The sequence below is a fragment of the Salvelinus fontinalis genome, chromosome 31 (genome assembly GCF_029448725.1).
Source record: "Salvelinus fontinalis isolate EN_2023a chromosome 31, ASM2944872v1, whole genome shotgun sequence".
Taxonomy (NCBI): Eukaryota; Metazoa; Chordata; class Actinopteri; order Salmoniformes; family Salmonidae; genus Salvelinus; species Salvelinus fontinalis.
In genome coordinates this window covers 44830180-44852595 of record NC_074695.1, presented here as the reverse complement: position 1 = coordinate 44852595, position 22416 = coordinate 44830180, and the positions used below count along the sequence as shown (strand labels likewise).

The 22416-nt window shown below is 43.0% G+C and overlaps 1 protein-coding gene across 3 annotated transcripts in view; it reads left to right on the top strand.

The window, feature by feature from the left end:
* LOC129830375 (nuclear receptor coactivator 3-like) overlaps positions 1-22416 on the top strand; it is a 130441-nt gene that overhangs the window by 47462 nt on the left and 60563 nt on the right. The window contains exon 1 of one of the 3 annotated variants that reach the window (XM_055892906.1): positions 4864-5644. The exons of the other annotated variants lie outside the window; for them this stretch is intronic. The gene's annotated coding sequence lies outside the window, so the exon portion shown is untranslated. Of the gene's footprint in view, positions 1-4863; positions 5645-22416 lie in introns of those variants that run through there. 3 annotated transcript variants of the gene reach the window in all.

Genomic DNA, 22416 nt, shown 5'->3' with positions numbered 1-22416 from the left:
CTCGTGAACGTGCGTGGTCAAAGCGTGGTCACCTCATGGCTTTGGTTACTCATTCCTGTCTCCTTCGGCCCCCCTTCACAGCAGAGTCATCAGACAAAGTTCTATTGACTGTTGACATCTAGTGGAAGCCGTAGGAAGTGAAAACCCATCCATATCTCGCTGTAATTTCAATGAGAGCTTGGTTGAAAAACTTACAGTCTCAGAAAAATTCCAAACAGGAAGTGGAACTTCTCAGGTTTTTGCCTGCCATATGAGTTCTGTTATACTCACAGACATAATTCAAACAGTTTTAGAAACTTCAGAGTGTTTTCTACCCAATACTAATAATACTATGTATATATTAGCAACTATGACTGAGGAGCAGGCCGTTTACTCTGGGCACCTCTGTGCACCTTACATCCAAGCTACTCAATACTGCCCCTGCAGCCATAACAAAACTGTATGCCATCTGTAAATACGAATAAAATTGTTAAATTATGAGCCTAGTTGGCTTAGCCACAGAAAATGACAGGAACCTTCCTGCTAGCCATGATTGGCTGAGGTAATGGCTGGGCTGGACATGCCGAGAGATGAGTTCGGATTGGTCTGCCATGTAGCAAGCTTCTGTCTATAACATGAGCTGATCAGTATGTGTAGGTAATCCTTTCTAACACAGCTTTTTTGAAAGATATCACAAAGGACTGCAAATGTGTTGCTCTCGACTTTCTGGAGGACCGAGTTTTGAAATCAGTGGAATGCCCGGTGGAAGCAGAGTATGACAGCTAAGGATATGGAGAGAATTCTGGCATTGGATTGCAAATATGCGGAGGGAGTCGAATAGAGAACACAGAAGGCTGTTTTATAAAACACCGGTCTCCAGATTACATCTTCAAACTAAGTGCAACCATGGCATCCATGACAGAGAGGGAGAAGCGTACATCCATGTATACAGGTAAGAGACTCTAGCTGGCTACATTTACCAATATTATATGTTTCTAATTTCTAAATAAATCATTTTCATTGCAAGTTGAAGCGTACTGTTAGCTAGCTAACGTTAGCTGGCTGGCTCGCTAACTAATGTTAACATGTATGATCTGTGTAGTAATATTACTCATATCTCAGAGCCATTTGCATCGCTAGTTATAGCCACATGTTAGCTAGCTAGCTAACATTGCACCTAGTTGGTTGGCTACCTGCAGACTCATGCAGGATAGTACTGTTATGAGTTGGGATTATGGTTTACTGTTTAGCTAGCTAGCTACATGTCTAACAAAAGACACCACTATGCAAGTAACCATTTCACTGTACCGTTTACACCTTCTGTATGCTGTGCATGTGACAAATAAACGTTGATTTTATTTGATATAGTGTGTGTTTACCAGAGACTGTAATGTGAAGAACAACATGACCTGCACCAAAGTCATATTAGGATATAACGTTAGGCCAATGAGAGTGTCCAAGTTCTAAAATTCACCGGTAGAATGCCCAGCTTTTATTTCGTCACACTCACAACCGTAAGCTTAACGTTAGCTAGCTAGCTAACAAGCTAGAAACTAACATTGTTTAGAAAGTTGCTTTTAGTTGCCCGGTTTGCTAGATTGACATATAGTATATTCATTTTTACGGATGGGTTTGTTGGTGTTAAAATACACCAGTTATGCTATTTTAGACCACCAGGCTGCTGATGTCATGCAGCCTGTCGTTTTTATGTTTTTTAGGGTTGTTCCCGACATAAACAAAATCTTGGTCGACCAAGAGTCGTCTGTTCTTTCGACCAATTGATTGGTCTACATTTTGAAAAGTTTATTTTCTCCATATATTGACACATTCTATGTGTTTGAATCAAAATCAACTACGTTTACTGAGCTTGTCTGATGCTAAAGGCAGGTGGTTTAATTAAACGATTAAGACAGACAAATGACGACTACAGGGAGTCTGACCCGCAATTGATTTGATTGTGCCGGGCCAGGCTCAGACTGTAATAAACAGCGTGTGACTGTGATTAGTACCCGTAGTCTCTCTCCTCCATGCTGCAGTGACCACCACAGAACACCAATGTGTTTATCGCGCTGTCCGTGTTTCTGAAGCTGCAACATAATTACAGCCATTTCTGACTGAGCGGGATTAGAATCGGACTGGATTCGTTTTTTCCCAAACTGCCCCCTGCAATTCTTTCTTTTTTTCTCCAATAAGTTGACAGTAATGACAGAAGCCTGGAGGTTTTTATTCTAGGTGTGAAGAGACAGTATTTCAACATATCCAGATGATAGGGCCACACTGATAACTCGAACTTGGTTCCCAAGTTTCTAAACCATAGCAACACATCTTTCCTATAGTGTCACCATAATATTTGAATTGAGGAAGTGTGATCAAAATCATTAGGATATTTTAGTGATCCGCAGTACATCCTAAATGCCCCACACCCTTCAGATGTGAGCTAAACAGTGCAATTGAGATGCATTTTAAGGCTATGGATGAGAAAGTTAACTTATAATTTCCAAACATTTACAGTTGAAGTCAGAAGTTTACATCCACTTAGGTTGGAGTCATTAAAACTCGTTTTTCAACCACTCCACAAATTTCTTGTTAACAAACTATAGTTTTGGCAAGTTGGTTAGGACATCTACTTTGTGCATGACACAAGTAATTTTCCCCAAATAACAGTAGGTTATTCAGGTTGGAATTGTTACTCTCCTGCCATGTAAAAATACTGACATGGCAATTTCGAATGGGACTAAAATTACAGATGTGGTGTTTGTGCTCGTGCACATAATTACATTACCCGACCTCCCCCAGTAAACCTAATCCCGCCTGAATAGGGCACAATAGGGCCTGCCCTATTGCATATCATAAACACATCAATAAATTGGTTATAAAAAACTCTGAACACCAGCGGTCGTGACAAACTCAAAACGGGGGGAATATTTACTGGTTGCTCGGGAGATAATGGGAAAATCAGGTGTGGAATAAATGTGATTCCTTTTGGAAAATACTCTAGTAGATCAAGAAAAAGAAGGTAAGGAACAAGCACTGTGTGCATATTATGTGTGCCAAACAGGTGCTGTATAGATTCTCTGACCGTTTGGAACAATGTAAACAACATTAAATAAAGTATAATCATACCAGAGAGTCTGTAACCTTTTTTTGTAAAGAATTTATTACAGCAAAGACTAAAAACAGACATATTCATTCATGAATGCAATTTCCGGAAAGTCAGAGTTTACTTATTGTTTAAGCTAATTATTCAAGGCTTGCTTTATTTTACAACTAAAATGCTTAATTTCATTTAAAGTCGTGAAAGACTCGTATGCTGTGTGATGGTGTGAATGAATTATTGATTGATACAGTAGCCTAGAAGTATTGAATTATAGGCCTATGTAAGTTTTGGTATTAAGACTTAATAGGATGTGCTCTTAGGCCTACAGCTCAATGGTGGTTATACAAGGCTGCTGTACTAAACCTACTAATGATGATGACGTTACTTATTATAATAATAATAATAATAATAATAATAATAATAATAGTAATAATAACCATAAAAAGGAGATTTAAAAAAATGAGGGGTATTATTATTATACATAATTTTCCTAACAATTTGTAACAGTGTAAACACCATTTTTAAAATAAATAATACCAGAGGCTGTTCTAACGAGAAAGAAAAGGTCTAAAGCCTTTATTACAGCAAAGCAAAGATTAAAAACAACCAAATTTGTGAAATTGTTTACTTGACGTCGTTGTGTGAGGCTTGGTGCAACAGAAGCAGGATCTGTCTTATTTCTGTAGATATATTGAGGATTTATAAAGCCACGCACATTTAACAGTTAGACTACTGATTATAGACCTAATTAAGTTTGGGTTTCCTCTCCTCGGTTTTCTTAGACAATAAGGCAAGGGCTGTTTTCTCATCTCCTAACTCCGCTGCTGCCTCTGCCACATTGTTCTCAACACCAATATGCTAGTTAACTTTGCTATTATGCACATAGCAACATGGTCTAGGAAAAGACGGCAATTCAATTCGCTGTCCACAGAACCGTGGACAGCGACCGCTATCCAACGAGGGAGGAAGCACATTTGTATATAATAATATTTGTTTTATTAGTGTTGCACCATGTAATATGTAATATAATGTAATTATGTATAATATAATGTAATTATGTAATATAACCATATACAATTTCAGTAGCACATGTCTTAAACTGATGGACTGTGCCACCCCCACGGCCTCCACAATGGATCAGTCCACTCAGACAGGTGTCTTGTACACCATGTTATTTTTATTTTTTTGCTACTGCTCGACTACAAAAATCTAACTTGAATAGCAGCCTATCGACCAAAACAATCGACTAAATGAGGTCAGCCCTAATACTTTTGCATAACGACAACAACAAGTTTGATGCCGGACGACAATAGAATGTTCATGATGTCACTGCGACAACTGTCTATAGACATGTCGATAGACGTAGTGTAAACCAACCTTTAGTCAAGAACTCTTTGGGCTCACATGTGAATCCTTAAAGAGATGAGGCCTCCCGTATGGCGCAGTGGTCTAAGGCACTGCATCGCAGTGCTAGCTGTGCCACTAGAGATTCTGGGTTCGAGTCCAGGCTCTGTTGCAGCAGGCCGCGACCAGGAGACCCATGGGGCGGCGCATAATTGGCCTAGCGTCGTCCGTGACAGGGGAGGGTTTGGCCGGCAGGCATGTCGTTGTCCCATCGTGCACTAGCGACTCCTGTGGTGGACTGGGCGCAGTGCACGCTGACACGGTCGCCAGGTGTACGGTGTTTCCTCCGACGTACTGGTGCGGCTGGCTTCCAGGTTAAGTGGGAATTGTGTCAAGAAAGCAGTGCGGCTTGGTTGGGTTGTGTTTCGTAGGATGCACGGCTCTCGACCTTCACCTCTCCCTAGTCCAAAAGTATAAAAAAAACATAAATAAAGAGATATGTGGGGCTTAAGAGTTTTTGAACGATGCTGAATGGGCGTAGACAAAGAAGAGCTCTACAGTAGGTGTACCAAAACATTCAAGGGACATTTTCTTAACTGCGGTGAGAAATGTATCAACTTTCAAAGCAGAATTACTTTCCCATTGTTCCTCGACTGTAGTGTACCATTGTCAAGCTCTCAGACTCAACTTATATCCAATGTAAAAAAGACAATTTCAAACTTTTCTACATAGGACCAAATCGAGCCAGTCGGTCACATATGGTCTCACAGCTCACATCTCTCTCTCTCTCTCTCTCTCTCTCTGTGTTTTCTTCTCCTCCACCTCTACAGCTCCCCCTCTCCCAGCCAATTACCTCACCCTTAAGAGACAGCCCATTAGATAAGGGCAAAACACACACACACACACACACATCCCATTAGGTAAGCGGCACGCCCACCCCCGACACGCGTGCACACGTGGCCCCCATGAGATAAGACGCACCCCCACAAACATATATTACACACAGCCTCTTAGATAAGGGCCCATCCCCCTCTAATGGGAAAGGAGATTGATTTAGACAGAAAAAAAAGATTTCTCAAGATGTCGCTCTCCCTCTGCTTAGCTCGGCCCGGTTTAAATATTTAAAGCCAAGATGGTATTTTTCTTTCCTTTGTGCAGTCATGGAACTGTTTATTTTCTCTGATGCTGATGTGCGTCTGCTCAGACAGTAGAGCAGGGGAAAAGGTAAATACATGCATGTAGGGTATTTGTGTTTTTAAATACATGTTGGTGTGTGTTCTTTTCTCTAGATGTGTATGTGGTGTGTGTGTGTATACTGATGTATAGGCTATTGATTTTCCAAAAGTGTGTGTTCGCCTGTGTGTATGTGTGTCTAGGCGCTACGTGTGGTTTTGCGTGTTGCCGTGCAGTTTGTGTGGCTCTCCAGTGTGTGCTTTTGTCTGTGGGAGTGATGGATGACAGGCAGAGAGCTAATGTGATTTGGATATGCCACCAGGAGAGAGTGTGTGTTCGTTGTGAGTGAGAGCCTCTGTTTGTGCGCCTCACTGTGTGTCGGTACTCACCCGTGCATGCCTGTTTGTGTGCGTGTGTGCATGCTCGTGTGTGTGTGCGCGCCTGTCTGCCAGTGTATGTGTGTTAGCCTGTATGAGTGTGTGGTGTGTGTGGCGTTTTAAGATTATCCACAAGGAGTGTGTGTCAGGCTGTTGAAGGCTTTCTGCCCTACCTCTGTAGATCGCTGAATCTGCAATGTGCACCCTCCTCTACCTCCCTCTATCTCTCTACTCTTTCCTTCTTCTCCCTCCCTTCCTCCCTCTCTCCACCCTTTTCTCTCCCTCTTATTTTACAGTGCTTTGCAGTTTTTTGGATGGAGGAAAAAAGAGAAGGGGAGGGTGTGTGTGTGTGTTTTAGTAAAGGAGAGAAGAGGAGGAAGCTGGAACAGCCAGGGAGGGAGGGATTACAGGCAGGAAGGACGGATGGGCGAGAGGGACCTCTCTTGGTGATGGTTATTGTGAGCCAGTTTACGTCTGTGTGGTCTCGTCTCATGTTTTCAGCAGTGGACCTGGATGAGGTTTGAGGATTGTACTACTAGTAGTTCCCAAGCGTGGTGTTGGTCTGTCGGCACAATGTGCGCTGCACACTTAACTGGACAACGCAGTTATCAGGAGCAATTGAAACTAGAGCACTGAAAGTTTTCTCTTGTCCAACATGCGCTTAGCATAAGTCTGTTGGACTGTATTACTGCTTTCACATAGGACTATTTTGCATGTAAAAAAAAAGAAAGGGCAATGCTTATATGACCGCTTTACAATCAGGCCCATTTTTACCACATTCCTGCCCGCATATGCCTTTTATACCTCCCGTGCGCATGCCTGTTGACGAGTGGTAGTAGAGTTGTGTTGGTGTGGGTGGTTGTCTATTTGAATAAATCCATTTGATATACACCATCAACATTTCAATCCATTACTCATTCATCCAGGCAAGTCCTATGAGCAATAATAACATGCTGGCAAAATGTTCTAATAAAATGATCCAACTAGACAACATGATCCGAGCAGCACTTACCTCGACTTGGCTAACACTTCCCCAGCCTAGGTGTAACCTAACCAATAGTTAGGGTTAAGACAACAGTGCGTACTTAAGTGGCGGGCGATGCGAAGAGATGGGGTGAAGTGACATGTCTTACAAAAGTCTTACATTGCCAGAAGGATGGTGAACTGGCACTACCTAGCATCTATCAAGAGCCTCAGCGTTACGGCTACATTTCATACTCAGCCTGCGGGAAAGGGCTACAGTATGCGGTCTGTCCTGAACAGCCCATGTCACCTGACTGTTGTGTTGCGGTGTAGTCGCGTAGGCTATATGGTAGACCCAGTGTCTGTCCGTCTGAACGGATGGCTCAGAGTTCTGTATGCTGGTCTGACGTGCTCGACATTCGTCAGACGGAGACGATTTACCCCACCCGAACCCCCCCTTTTTCTCTCGTTCGGTCCCTTTGTTCCTTACTCACTCTCTCGCTCCCGCTCTCTTTTTCTTTCTCTGAACTTTACTGTGAGCTCCAGCTTTTCCTTCTGACCCGAGCTAGCATTTAGCTACGTTGTGATGTCGTCTCTTGTTGCTTTGATGACTGTGGTTATATTCCGGACAGAGCATGATATCTCACTGACAGATCAGGTGTCTTAGTATTGTATTTGGATAAGTGACATGGTCTGTTTTTAATACTCTAATCTAAAGGGGAGAACCGTGTCCTTATGGGAAATGTGTGCGTTAGGCTACCAGGTTAGGACAGAGGGAGAACAGGAGCATATTATTGGTCAGTGGAAAGGCAAACTTCCCGTCAGCTTCACATTCACCCATGGATCCTCATGTCGGATCGCATTCAACGATAGCGTATCAAACCTTTCAGTGTTTGTCCTGTTGTCAAAGTTCAACACTTGATACTGGGACTGGGTAGGATGCTCTGTTCATCCGATAGAAAGATATAGTGTAGCTCACTGTGCTTTAAATAGACCACCTTCTCAGAACCTTTTTGGATCGTTGGAAAATCCTAAGCGGTTTCATCAGTGACACAACTATGCTAAGTTAGTTGAAATATCTATTTTTGAGTAAACGAAGCCGTCGTCTGATGCTCTCGCTTGCTCACGTCTCACTCGGGTGTAGTGGTAACGTACAGTAGGTGGGATGGTGTGTCGTTTTTTGGAGAGCAGATTTCTGATCTCTTAAAGAGTTGTTGGGACTTGGGTTTGGTTTAGTTGTTAGCTGAAAGAGATAGGAGAGTAAGACAATACATCGAGAGCGAGACACTGTGAAAGAATGTGTGTGTGTGTGTGTGTGTCATGGTTCCTGTCTCTCTGATGCTTTTTTGATGGCGCTTCTCTTCTGTTGCCATGGAAGCAGAGTGACCATCAGGGCGGGGTTAGGGGTGGGGCCTATTGATTGACCTATTACAGTAATGAGGTCTGAGTAGCCTCCTGTGTGCACATGCACGCACGCACACAATCGCCCAGGGAAGTATAAAACACCCGCCCGCATATGCGTAATTATATTATAAATAGACCCACCAGAATGTTTGGAAACTATGTAATTTTCCCAGGGAGGGAAGTAATTATATATATTTTTTTCACTCTAAATTATAGCATTCTCTCTCTCCCACTCCCCTTTACTTTCGAACCTCTCCCTTCTTCCCACTGTTGTGCAGACAGAAAGAAAAGCCATGTGTAACACTGTTACCTGGTCATATCTTGACACTGTAGGCCTGCTACCCAGTACTCTACCCTGCAACTTAGAGACTGCTGCCCTATGTACATAGAGCTATTGAACACTGGTCCCTTTAATAATGTCTACAGTATGTACAGTGCACATTTTGTTACATCACAGCCTTGTTCTAAAATGTATTAAATAGGTGTTTATCCTCATCAATCTACACGCAAAACCCCATAATGACAAAGCACACACAGGTTTTTAAGTGTAATATCACATTTACATAAGTATTCAGACCCTTTACTCAGTACTTTGTTGAAGCATCTTTGGGTTTGACGCTACAAGCTTGGCACACCTGTATTTGGGACTTTCTCCCGTTCTTCACTGCAGATCCACTCAAGCTCTGTCAGTTTGGATGGGGAGCGTCACTGCACAGCTATTTTCAGGTCTCTCCAGAGACGTTCGATCGGGTTCAAGTCTGGGCTCTGGCTGGGCCGCTCAAGGACATTCAGAGACTTGTTCCGAAGCCACTCGTGCGTTGTCTTGGTTGTGTGCTTTGGTTCGTTGTCCTGTTGGAAGGTGAACCTTCACCCTAGTCTGAGGTCCTGAGCGCTCTGGAGCAGGTTTTCATCAAGGATCTCTCTGTACTTTGCTCTGTTCATCTTTCCCTTGATCCTGACTAGTCTCCCAGTCCCTGCCGTTGAAAAAATCCCCTCAGCATGGTTCCAGGTTTCCTCCGGACGTGACGCTTGGCATTAAGGCCAAAGAGTTCAATCTTGGATTCATCAGACCAGAGAAGGCACTAAAGATCCCATGGCACTTATCGTAAGAGTAGGGGTGTTAACCCCGGTGTCCTGGCTAAATTCCCAATCTGGCCCTCAAACCATCATGGTCACCTAATAATCCCCAGTTTACAATTGGCTCATTCATCCCCCTCCTCTCCCCTGTAACTATTCCCCAGGTCGTTGCTGCAAATGAGAACGTGTTCTCAGTCAACTTACCTGGTAAAATAACGGTAAAAAAAAAAAATATATATATATATATATACACTGCTCAAAAAAATAAAGGGAACACTTAAACAACACAATGTAACTCCAAGTCAATCACACTTCTGTGAAATCAAACTGTCCACTTAGGAAGCAACACTGATTGACAATAAATTTCACATGCTGTTGTGCAAATGGAATAGACAAAAGGTGGAAATTATAGGCAATTAGCAAGACACCCCCCAAAACAGGAGTGATTCTGCAGGTGGTGACCACAGACCACTTCTCAGTTCCTATGCTTCCTGGCTGATGTTTTGGTCACTTTTGAATGCTGGCGGTGCTCTCACTCTAGTGGTAGCATGAGACAGAGTCTACAACCCACACAAGTGGCTCAGGTAGTGCAGTTCATCCAGGATGGCACATCAATGCGAACTGTGGCAAAAAGGTTTGCTGTGTCTGTTAGCGTAGTGTCCAGAGCATGCAGGCGCTACCAGGAGACAGGCCAGTACATCAGGAGACGTGGAGGAGGCCGTAGGAGGGCAACAACCCAGCAGCAGGACCGGTACCTCCACCTTAGTGCAAGGAGGTGCACTGCCAGAGCCCTGCAAAATGACCTCCAGCAGGCCACAAATGTGCATGTGTCAACATATGGTCTCACAAGGGGTCTGAGGATCTCATCTCGGTACCTAATGGCAGTCAGGCTACCTCTGGCGAGCACATGGAGGGCTGTGCGGCCCCACAAAGAAATGCCACCCCACACCATGACTGACCCACCGCCAAACCGGTCATGCTGGAGGATGTTGCAGGCAGCAGAACGTTCTCCACGGCTTCTCCAGACTCTGTCACGTCTGTCACATGTGCTCATGTGCTCAGTGTGAACATGCTTTCATCTGTGAAGAGCACAGGGCGCCAGTGGCGAATTTGACAATCTTGGTGTTCTCTGGCAAATGCCAAACGTCCTGCACGGTGTTGGGCTGTAAGCCAACCCCCACCTGTGGACGTCGGGCCCTCATACCACCCTCATGGAGTCTGTTTCTGACCGTTTGAGCAGACACATGCACATTTGTGGCCTGCTGGAGGTCATTTTGCAGGGCGCTGGCAGTGCACCTCCTTGCACAAAGGCGGAGGTAGCGGTCCTGCTGCTGGGTTGTTGCCCTCCTACGGCCTCCTCCACGTCTCCTGATGTACTGGCCTGTCTCCTTGTAGCGCCTGCATGCTCTGGACACTACGCTGACAGACACAGCAAACCTTTTTGCCACAGTTCGCATTGATGTGCCATCCTGGATGAACTGCACTACCTGAGCCACTTGTGTGGGTTGTAGACTCCGTCTCATGCTACCACTAGAGTGAGAGCACCGCCAGCATTCAAAAGTGACCAAAACATCAGCCAGGAAGCATAGGAACTGAGAAGTGGTCTGTGGTCACCACCTACAGAATCACTCCTGTTTTGGGGGGTGTCTTGCTAATTGCCTATAATTTCCACCTTTTGTCTATTCCATTTGCACAACAGCATGTCACATTTATTGTCAATCAGTGTTGCTTCCTAAGTGGACAGTTTGATTTCACAGAAGTGTGATTGACTTGGAGTTACATTGTGTTGTTTAAGTGTTCCCTTTATTTTTTTGAGCAGTGTATATATATACCATAGTGTGTTCTAGTTATGGCTGATCCTATGTGACTACCGTAATTTCCGGACTATAAGCCGCTACTTTTTTCCCACGCTATGAACCTTGCGCTTTATACAATGACGCGGCTAATTTATGGATTTTTCCCGCTTTCACAAATTCATGCCGCCAAAAAACTGAGCACCGTCACATAATGTGACGTAAATCGAGCGCGCTCAAACTTTCCATCATTCTGATTACGGTAGTCATTTTGTCACCCTCATCATGGCAAAGACACGGAGAAATGCATATGATGCAGCTTTCAATTTGAAGGCGATCGATCTGGCTGTTGGAAAAGGAAATAGTGCTGCTGCACGGGAGCCTTAATGAGTCGATGATAAGACGTTGGAAACAGCAGCGTGAGAAACTGACTTAGTGCAAAAAGACAACAAAAGTTTTCAGAGGAAAGAAAAGCAGATGGCCCGAACTAGAAAATGAGGCTTGGATGAGTTTGCCTCCGGATGAAAGTGAGGAGAGCGCAATGAAAACGATCCAACATCAGATGAAGCAATTCTGAGGCTATTCAACTCCGACACCAAAGGAGATGACTTCAGTGGTTTCAGTGCACAGGAGGAAGATAGTGACCAAGGACTTTCTTGGTAGGCTATTGTTTACTGCTATTTAAAAAAAAAAAAATGTTACAAGCCTGTTTCGTTAAAGCCTATTTATTTTTGTTACAAGCCGTGTTTCGTTAAAGCCTATTTATTTTTGTTACAAGCCGTGTTTCGTTTAAAGGCTGTGTAAAGTTCATTTGTTTCAATGTACCGGTAGGCACCTGCGGCTTATAGACACGTGCGGCTTATTTATGTACAAAAAAAAATAAAAAATTAAATTCAGTGGGTGCGGCTTATATTCAGGTGCGCTTAATAGTCCAGCAATTACGGTACTGCTGTACACACATTTTCTATTCATATACTGTCTATACACACCATTTTGTGTGTGTATGTATTTATTTATTTATAAATATATATATATACAGGTATATATTTATATTCCCGGATTCTGACATTGCTTGTTCTGATATTTCTTAATTTCTTTCTATATGCTTTTTGGATTATGTGCGTATTGTTTTGTAATGCTTGGTATTCTTGCTGTACTGTTGGAGCTAGAAACACATGCATTTCGCTGCACCAGCGATAACATTTGTCTTCGCGACCAATAAACTTTGATTTGATTTGCGGTGCTTCCACACCGGTGTGGTTCACACAGTTAATTAAGCAGTTAACATGCCGTCATGCTGCGGGTCATGTATAAACATGCCAAATTGCCCATTATTGTGGCTACCATGGCTAAAAGAGGAGATCTCATAGGTTTGAAAGAGGGGTCTCAAATGAGCATAAGGGTTTTTAAGTGTGTGTGTGTGTGTCTCAGTCACCAGATCTCAACCCAATTCAACACTTATGGGAGATTCTGGAGCGACGCCTGAGACAGCGGTTTTCACCACCATCAACAAAACACCAAATTATGGAATGTCTCGTCTAAAGAATGGTGTCACATCCCACCAGTAGAGTTCCAGGCACTGCATTGAATCTGTTCTTGCTCGTGGTGGCCCAACGCCTTATTAAGACACTTTATGTTGCTGTTTCCTTTATTTTGGCAGTTACCCGTAGAAAGTGTCTCTTGCCTCCAGCCTCACCTAGGTGATAAAGGTAATGTGTGATATATCACACACACACACGCTCCACACGTGTCTCGTCACACTCTGTTATTGTTCTTCAGGGTTTAGCCGAGGACGTGTGTTTTTTTCCCCCCTCCTTATCTTATCTCTGCTCTGCTTGTGGCTCCGCAGCAGCTTCACAGCCGGTCAGTCCTAACTAACACACTGGAATGTGTCCCAGCTTTCAACAGTTATTTTCCTTCCTTCTCTCTCTCTCAATTCAATTCAATTCAAGGGGCTTTTTTGGCATGGGAAACATATGTTAACATTGCCGAGGCAAGTGAAGTAGATGGTATACAAAAGTGAAATAAACAATAAAAATCAACATCAAACATTACACTCACAGAAGTTCCAAAGAATAAAGACATTACAAATGTCTTATGTGTATATATACAGTGTTGTAACGATGTGCAAATGATTAAAGTACAAAAGGGAAAATAAATACGCATAAATATGGGTTGTATTTTTTACAATGCTGTTTGTTCTTCACTGGTTGCCCTTGTAGCAACAGGTCACAAATATTGCTGCTGTGATGGCACACTGTGGTATTTCACCCAGTAGATATGGGAGTTCATAAAAATTGGGTTTGTTTTCGAATTCTTTGTGGATCTGTGTAATCTGAGGGAAATATGTGTCTCTAATATGGTCATACATTTGGCAGGAGGATAGGAAGTGCAGCTCAGTTTCCACCTCATTTTGTGGCCAGTGTGCACATAGCCTGCTGTCTTCTCTTGAGAGCCAGGTCTGCCTACGGCAGCCTCTCTCAATAGCAAGGCTATGCTCACTGAGTCTCTACATAGTCAAAGCGTTCCTTAAGTTTGGGTCATTCACAGTGGTCAGGTATTAGAGGTCGGCCGATTAATCGGAATGGCCGATTAATTAGGGCCGATTTCAAGTTTTCGTAAACAATCAGAAATCGGTATTTTTGGGTGCCGATTTGCTTATTAATATAAAAAAAATTTTTTACACTTTAATCTTTATTTAACTAGGCAAGTCAATTAAGAACACATTCTTATTTACAATGACGGCCTAGGAACGTTCTGTCTTTTTGGGCAGAACGACAGATTTTTATCCTTGTCAGCTCGGGGGACCCAATCTTGCAACCTTACAGTTAACTAGTCCGATGCTCTAACACATGGGTGTCAAACTCTGTCAAACTCTTCCTGCGGGGTAATTATATTTGGCCCGCGAGACAATACCAAATTACTACTAGAGCTGGCCCGCCGGTATTATACAGCGCATTCACCGCTAATACTACGAATCCCATAATGCGCTGCTGTTGTTTTCGCGCGCCAATCAGGACAGGACCCAGAAACGCCCTCTCCTCTGTGACAGTAGTCATAGCAACATAGACGCTACAACTGTCAGCGCGCTATCCCTTCCCAAAAATGTCGAAAAGAAAGGCAGAAAACAGGAGCTTTCTGGACAAGTGGGAGGCAGAATATCTGTTTACATATGTAAAAGACAAACCTGTTTGTCTTGTTTGTGGAGTCAACGTGGCTGTAAGTAAGGAGTACAACATTAGACGACACTATGAAACGAAACACCATGACAAATACAAGGACCTGGACATGACTCAAAGGAGCCAGAAAGTAGAGGAAATGAAAAGAAGTTTGGTTTCACAACAGAATATGTTCAAAAAAGCCACATCACAAAGTGAGGCTGCTGTAAAGGCTAGTTATATAGTGGCAGCAGGGATCGCAAAATCAGCCCGGCCCTTTAATGAGGGAGAGTTTGTGAAAAAGTGCATGATGAAAGTTTGTGACCTCGTATGCCCAGAGAAAAAGCAAGCATTTTCAAATGTGAGCCTGAGCAGGAACACAGTAGCTGATCGCACATGTGATCTTGCCACCAATCTGTATGACCAGCTGATGGAAAAGGGAAAAGATTTCGTTGCGTTCTCCCTCGCTGTGGATGAGAGCTGCGACGCATCTGATACTGCTCAGCTGTCAGTCTTCATCCGTGGAGTGGACTCAAATCTGTGTGTTACGAAGGAGCTATTGGGATTCAAATCAATGCATGGCACAACCACAGGAAAGGGAATCTTTGAGGAGGTTTCCAAATGTGTACCTGAAATAAAGCTGCCGTGGGATAAACTCGTTGGATTAACGACAGATGGTGCGCCAGCGATGTGCGGTAAAAAGAGTGGACTGGTGGGCATGGTTCGGGAGAAGATGCGGGAAGAGAACTGTGCAGGTGAGCTAACTGTTTACCACTGCATCATACATCAGGAATCACTGTGTGCCAAAGCCCTAAAGATGGAACATGTTATGACCACAGTAACACAGGTAGTTAACTTTATAAGAGCCAAAGGTCTGAATCACCGCCAGTTTAAATTTTTTCTAGAGGAGTGTGGTTCGGAATACGCAGACGTGCCGTATCACACAGAGGTGAGATGGCTAAGCAGAGGAAAAGTACTGAACAGATGTTTCGAGCTGCGTGAGGAAATATGTCAATTCCTGGAAACCAAAGGGAAGGATACAGCAGAGCTCCGGGAGCAAAAGTTTCTGTGTGAGCTGGCCTTTCTCTGTGACATCTCGAGCCATCTCGATGCGCTGAACCTGCAGCTTCAGGGGCGGGGGCGCATCATCACAGACATGTACGCTGCAGTGAGGGCCTTTAAAACTAAACTGTGCCTGTGGGAGAATCAGATGCTGCAAGGAAACCCTTGTCATTTTCCCTGCTGCCAAACCATAAAAGCGCAGATCTCTACCGCCGTGTTCCCATGCGCACAGTTTGCTGAAAAACTCAGTGTTCTCGCGCTGAGTTTAGCCGGCGATTTGCCGACTTCGATGTCCAGAAATGTAGGTTTGAACTGCTTAGTAATCCCTTCGCAGTTGATGTGGAAAATGCACCAACCAACATCCAAATGGAGCTGATTGAACTCCAGTGCAACGACACGCTGAAGTCAAAGTATGATGCTGTGGGCGCCGCACAGTTTCCACGGTTCATCCCTGACACAATGCCTCAGCTCCGCACCCAAGCTGCTCAGATGCTCTTCATGTTCGGCAGCACTTATCTATGCGAGCAACTTTTCTCCCCGATGAAGATGACCAAAACAACTCACAGGAGACGTCTGACTGATGAACACCTTCGCTCGATACTGAGGATTTCTTCAGCTCAGAGCCTGAGCCCAGACATTGATGAACTAGCATCCAAGAAGCGATGCCAGGTATCTGGCTTGGGCACATCAGATTAGATCAGTGTGCAATAATTAATGTTTTCTTTGTGCACTTTTTCTTGCTACAAGGCATGGGCTTGAATGGTTGATTGATTTATTATCATTTTATTTGTAAAATTATTAGCCAGTGGAAAAAGTTTATTTTGGTATTTAAATCAGAAGGCTGCAAATAGAAAAGAGGCATACGATTTTTATTTAAATTTTATTTATTTAATAAATGAATGAATGAATGCCATTGATGTGTTTTTTCATTTGAAATTCGATTTTGCATGTCTCCACTATTAAATTATATATTGTATGGTAATAAGCGATGCTTGTTCCATATTCAATGTTAAAGCAAAACTTGTTTGGGTCCATATTAAAAGGTTAATTTGTTCAATGTTGGCCCGCGACTTTGTTCAGGTTTTACATTTTGGCCCACAGGGTATTTGAGTTTGACACCTCTGCTCTAACACCTGATTACATTGCACTCCACGAGGAGCCTGCCTGTTACGCGAATGCAGTAAGCTAAGGTAAGTTGCTAGCTAGCATTAAACTTATCTTATAAAAAACAATCAATCAATGACTGTCATTGCTCCAATGTGTACTTAACCATAAACATCAATGCCTTTCTTAAAACAATACACAAGTATATTTTTTAAAACCTGCATATTTAGCTAAAAGAAATCCAGGTTAGCAGGCAATATTAACCAGGTGAAGTTGTGTCATTTCTCTTGCGTTCATTGCACGCAGAGGGTCAGGGTATATGCAACATTTTGGGCCGCCTGGCTCTTTGCGAACTAATTTGCCAGAATTTTACGTAATTATGACATAACATTGAAGGTTGTGCAATGTAATAGGAATATTTAGACTCATGGATGCCACCCGTTAGATAAAATACGGAACGGAATAAACGTTTTGTTTTTGAGGTGATAGTTTCCGGATTAGTCAAAGGTATATGGTTTACAGAGAAATAGTCGAAGCGTTATAATTCTTGTAATAACTTGCGGCTGAACTTGAAAGGGGTTCCTTCGTTATTTTACCATTCATGTCTTCCATAGAGAATCTACTTCAAATAAGGTCTGTGTTTCGCAGAGAGCAGACTGCCAGGGGACCATGCAGACAAGCTCTGCTTTCTGCACTACAACCTAAAACTTAACTGGGAATATTGAAGACCCATGAAAGCTAGTGGTTCGTTTTAACATATGTTCTCATGTTATTTGAGACTAAATTGATTTTATTTATGTATTATATTAAGTTAAAATAAGTGTTCATTGTTCATTCAGTATTGTTGCAATTTGTCATTATTACAAAAATGTGTGTGTGTGTATGATATATATATACATTTTTTATCTGCCGATTAATCGGTATCGGCTTTTTTGTCCTCCAATAATCGGTATCGGCGTCGAAAAATCATAATCGATCGACCTCTATCAGGTGTTCTGCCACTGTGTACTCTCTAAGGCCAAATTGCATGCGTCCCCAGACGTCACAACCTATAAGGGCAATGGAGTTCTATAACTGATTCAAGTATTTTTAGCCAGATCCTAATTGGTATGTCGAATTTTATGTTCCTTTTGATGGCATAGAATGCCCTTCTTGCCTTGTCTCTCAGATCGTTCACAGCTTTGTGGAAGTTACCTGTGGGGTCTGATGTTTTAGGCCAAGGTATGTATAGTTTTTTTGTGTGTTCTATGGCAACGGTGTCTACATTGAATTTGTATTTGTGGTCCTGGCAACTGGACCTTTTTTGGACCACCATTATTTTGGTCTTACTGAGATTTAATCTCAGGGCCCAGGTCTGGCAGAATCTGTGCATAAGATTTAGGTGCTGCTGTAGGCCCTCCTTGGTTGGTGACAGAAGCACCAGATCATCAGCAAACAGTAGACATTTGACTTCAGATTCTACTAGGGTGAGGCCAGGTGGTGCAGACTGTTCTAATGCCATCGTCAATTCGTTAATATAAACTCAGCAAAAAAAGAAACAATTTGGGAAATTGTGTCACTTCTCTTGCGTTCCGTGCAAGCAGTCAGGGTATATGCAGCAGTTTGGACCGCCTGGCTCATTGCAAACTGTGGTGAAGTCCATTTATTCCTAACAAAGGCTGTAATTAATTTGCCAGAATTGTACATAATTACGACATAACATTGAAGGTTGTGCAATGTAACAGCAATATTTAGACTTAGGGATGCCATCCGTTAGATAAAATACGGAACGGTTCCATATTTCACTGAAAGATTAAACGTTTTGTTTTCGAAATGATAGTTTCCGGATTCAACCATTTTAATGACCAAAAGCTCATATTTCTGTGTGTTATCATGTAATAAATAAGTGTATGATTTGATAGAGCAGTCTGACTGAGCGATGGTAGGCAGCAGCAGGCTCGTAAGCATTCATTCAAACAGCACTTTCATGTGTTTGCGAGCAGCTATTGCGCTGTTTATGACTTCAAGCCTATCAACTACCGAGATTAGGCTGGTGTAACTGATGTGAAATGGCTAGCTAGTTAGCGGGGTGCGCACTAATAGCGTTTCAAACGTCACTCGCTCTGAGACTTGGAGTAGTTGTTCCCCTTGCTCTGCATGGGTAACGCTGCTTCGAGGGTGGCTGTTGTTGATGTGTTCCTGGTTCGAGCCCAGGTAGGAGCAAGGAGAGGGACGGAAGCTATACTGTTACACTGGCATTGCTAAAGTGCCTATAAGAACATCCAATAGTCATATGAAATACAAATCGTATAGAGAGAAATAGTCCTATAATTCCTATAATAACTACAACCTAAAACTTCTTACCTGGGAATATTGAAGACTCATGTTAAAAGGAACCACCAGCTTTCATATGTTCTCATGTTCTGAGCAAGGAACTTAAACGTTAGCTTTCTTACATGGCACATATTGCACTTTTAATTTCTTCTCCAACACTTTGTTTTTGCATTATTTGAACCAAATTGAACATGTTTCATTATTTATTTGAGGCTAAATTGATTTTATTGATGTATTATATTAAGTTAAAATAAGTCTTCATTCAGTATTGTTGTAATTGTCATTGTTACAAATACATTTTAAAAATCGTCCGATTAATCGGTATCGGCTTTTTTGGTCCTCCAATAATCGGTATCGGTATCGGCGTTGGAAAATCATAATCGGTCGACCTCTAGTCTTAATGACCGATCCACAGGTGCATGTTCATTAATTGTTTATGGTTCATTGAAAAAGCATGGGAAACAGTGTTTAAACCCTTTACAATGAAGATCTGTGAAGATATTTGGATTTGTACAAATTATCTTTGAAAGACATGGTCCTAAAAAAGGTCAGTTTCTTTTTTTGCTGAGTTTATATGTTGAAGAGGGTGGGGCTTAAGCTGCATCCCTGTCTCACCCCATGGCCCTGTGTGAAGAAATGTGTGTGTTTTTTGCCTTTTTCAACCGCACACTTGTTGTTTGTGTACATGGATTTTATAATGTTGTATGTTTTTCCCTCAACACCACTTTCCATCAATTTGTATAGCAGAACCTCATGCCAAATTGAGTCAAAGGCTTTTTTGAAATCAACAAAGCATGAGAAGACTTTGCCTTTGTTTTGGTTTGTTTGTTTGTTTGTCAATTAGGGTGTGCAGGGTGAATACGTGGTCTGTTGTACGATCATTTGGTAAAGAGCCAATTTGACGTTTGCTCAGTACATTGTTTTCACTGAGGAAATGTACAAGTCTGCTGTTAATGATAATGCGGAGGATTTTCCAAAGGTTGCTGTTGACACATATCCCACCGTAGTTATTGGTGTCAAATATGTCTCTACTTTTGTGGATTGGGGTGATCAGTCCTTGGTTCCAAATATTGGGGAATATGCCAGAGCTAAGGATGATGTTAAAGTGTTTTGGTATAGCCAATTGGAATTTGTTGTCTGTATATTTTGTCATTTTATTGAGGATACCATCAACACCACAGGTCTTTTTGGGTTGGAGGGTTTTTATTTTGTCCTGTAGTTTATTCAAGGTAATTGGAGAATCCAGTGTGTTCTGGTAGTCTTTAATAGTTGATTCTAAGGTTTGTATTTGATTATGTTTATGTTTTTGCTGTTTGTTCTTTGTTCTTTGTTATAGAGCCAAAAAGATCTGAGAAGTGGTTTACCCATACATCTCCATTTTGGATAGATAATTCTTCGTGTTTGTTTTCCAATTTTCCCAGAAGTGGTTAGAGTCTATGGATTCTTCAATTACATTGAGCTGATTTCTGACGTGCTGTTCCTTCTTATCCCGTAGTGTATTTCTGTATTGTTTTAGTGATTCACCATAGTGAAGACGTATACTCAGGTTTTTTGGGTCTCTATGTTTTTGGTTGGACAGGTTTCTCAGTTTCTTTCTTAGGTTTTTGCATTCTTCATCAAACCATTTGTAATTGTTGTTAATTTTCTTCAGTTTTCTGTTTTGAATTTTTTTGATATGATAGGGATGCCGAGAGGTCAAATATACTGTTAATATTTTCTACTACCAAGTTTACACCGTCGCTATTACAGTGGAACGTTTTTTCCAGGAAGTTGTCTAAAAGGGATTTGATTTGTTGTTGCCTAATTATTTTTTGGTAGGTTTCCACACTACATTCCTTCCATCTAAAGCATTTCTTAATATTACTCAGTTCCTTTGGCTTTGATGCCTCATGATTGAGTATTGCTCTGTTCAAGTAGACTGTGATTTTGCTGTGATCTGATAGGGGTGTCAGTGGGCTGACTGTGAACGCTCTGAGAGACTCTGGGTTGAGGTCAGGGATAAAGTAGTCTGCAGTACTACTGCCAAGAGATGAGCTATAGGTGTACCACCATAGGAGTCCCCTCGAAGGCTAACATTGGCTATGTACATACCCAGCGTGTGACAGAGCTGCAGGAGTTGTGACCCATTTTCGTTGGTTATGTTGTCATAGTTGTGCCTATGGGGGAGGGAATACTGTCACCTCCAGGTAGGTGTTTGTCCCCTTGTGTGCTGAGGGTGTCAGGTTCTTGTCCGCTTCTGGCATTTAAGTCGCCACAGACTAGTACATGTCCCTGGGCCTGGAAATGATTGATTTCCCCCTCCAGGATGTAGAAGCTGTCTTCATTAAAGTCTAGGGACTCTAGTGGGGGGATATAGGTAGCACACAGGAGGACATTATTCTCTGTTAAGATAATTTCCTTTTGAATTTCTAGCCGAATGTTCCTGTTTTGATGAATTTAATTGAGTTAGGTCTGCTCTATACCAAATTAGCATACTCCCTGAGTCCCTTCCCTGTTTCACACCTGTTAGTATGGTGGATGGGACTACCAGCTCTCTGTAACCTAGAAGGCAACCAGTGGGTCCGACTCCTCTATACCATGTTTCTTGTATGATGACAACGTCTGTATTTCCGATTACTTTGATTTCTTTGAAGTCCAGGTTCCCGCTCATCAGGCCAAAGGCAGATGACTTTAGGCCTTGGATATTCCAGGATGAGATAGTGAAGGCATTGTGTTCCATAAACTGTCCAATGTTGTTGGTCGTGTGGTTTTGCCTCAGGCCAGTAAGTGTGAGCAGAGCCTGCTGAACATCTGGTACATGCCATTGGCTTGGGCTAGTGTAAGAGTGGGGGTTGGGCCTGTTTCCCCGCTCACGGCTTGGGCGTATGTGTGACTTCCATGTTGAGGCCCTCTTTGCGGGGGTGGGGTGCATGGGGTGGGCAGGAGGGGCATAGGTCTGATCTGAGGGGGCCTAAATGGGGTGTGGGCATGGTTGACTTGGGGGGGTGTTGATTGGTTGGGGTGGGGGTGGGGGTGGATGTGGCTGGTGGTGTTGTGGTCTAGATGTAGGTCCTCTCAGCGTGGGTCCTCTATGTGTATGTCCAGGGGGGGGTCCCGTAGGTCTGGGAGAGTGTCTCGTTTGTTTGGGCGGGGTGTCTATTGATCTGTTGCTCCTGTGTGAAGTGTTGGGACTGCGTTTGAGAGCGATGTCCTTTAGGGTCCGGGCGAAGGTGGGCACTGCTGCCTTGTAGAGGTGGACCTGGTCACAAAGGCTGTTCAAGTCCAGGGTGGAGTGGTGGGCCAGGTAAACATTTGGTTTTGAGGCGCATTCACGGGAAATACTTCCGTTTACCCGCTGTATGGTGTCAGGGTGGAAGTCTTTTCGTGGCAGGGGGGGTTGTCAGGAGAGCTGACAGAGGGGGGGGGGGGTGCTCAGAGGGGGTGAGATCCCTAATTCTTTGATTAGGTGAAAGTCCAGCTGAAAATGTTGGCGGTTGCCCTGTACCAATACTGTTCCAGTCTTATAGAGATGTATATTAGCTGACTCAGAGTCCTCGTTGTCTAGTATCCTGAGTTTCCACCCCTCGTTAACA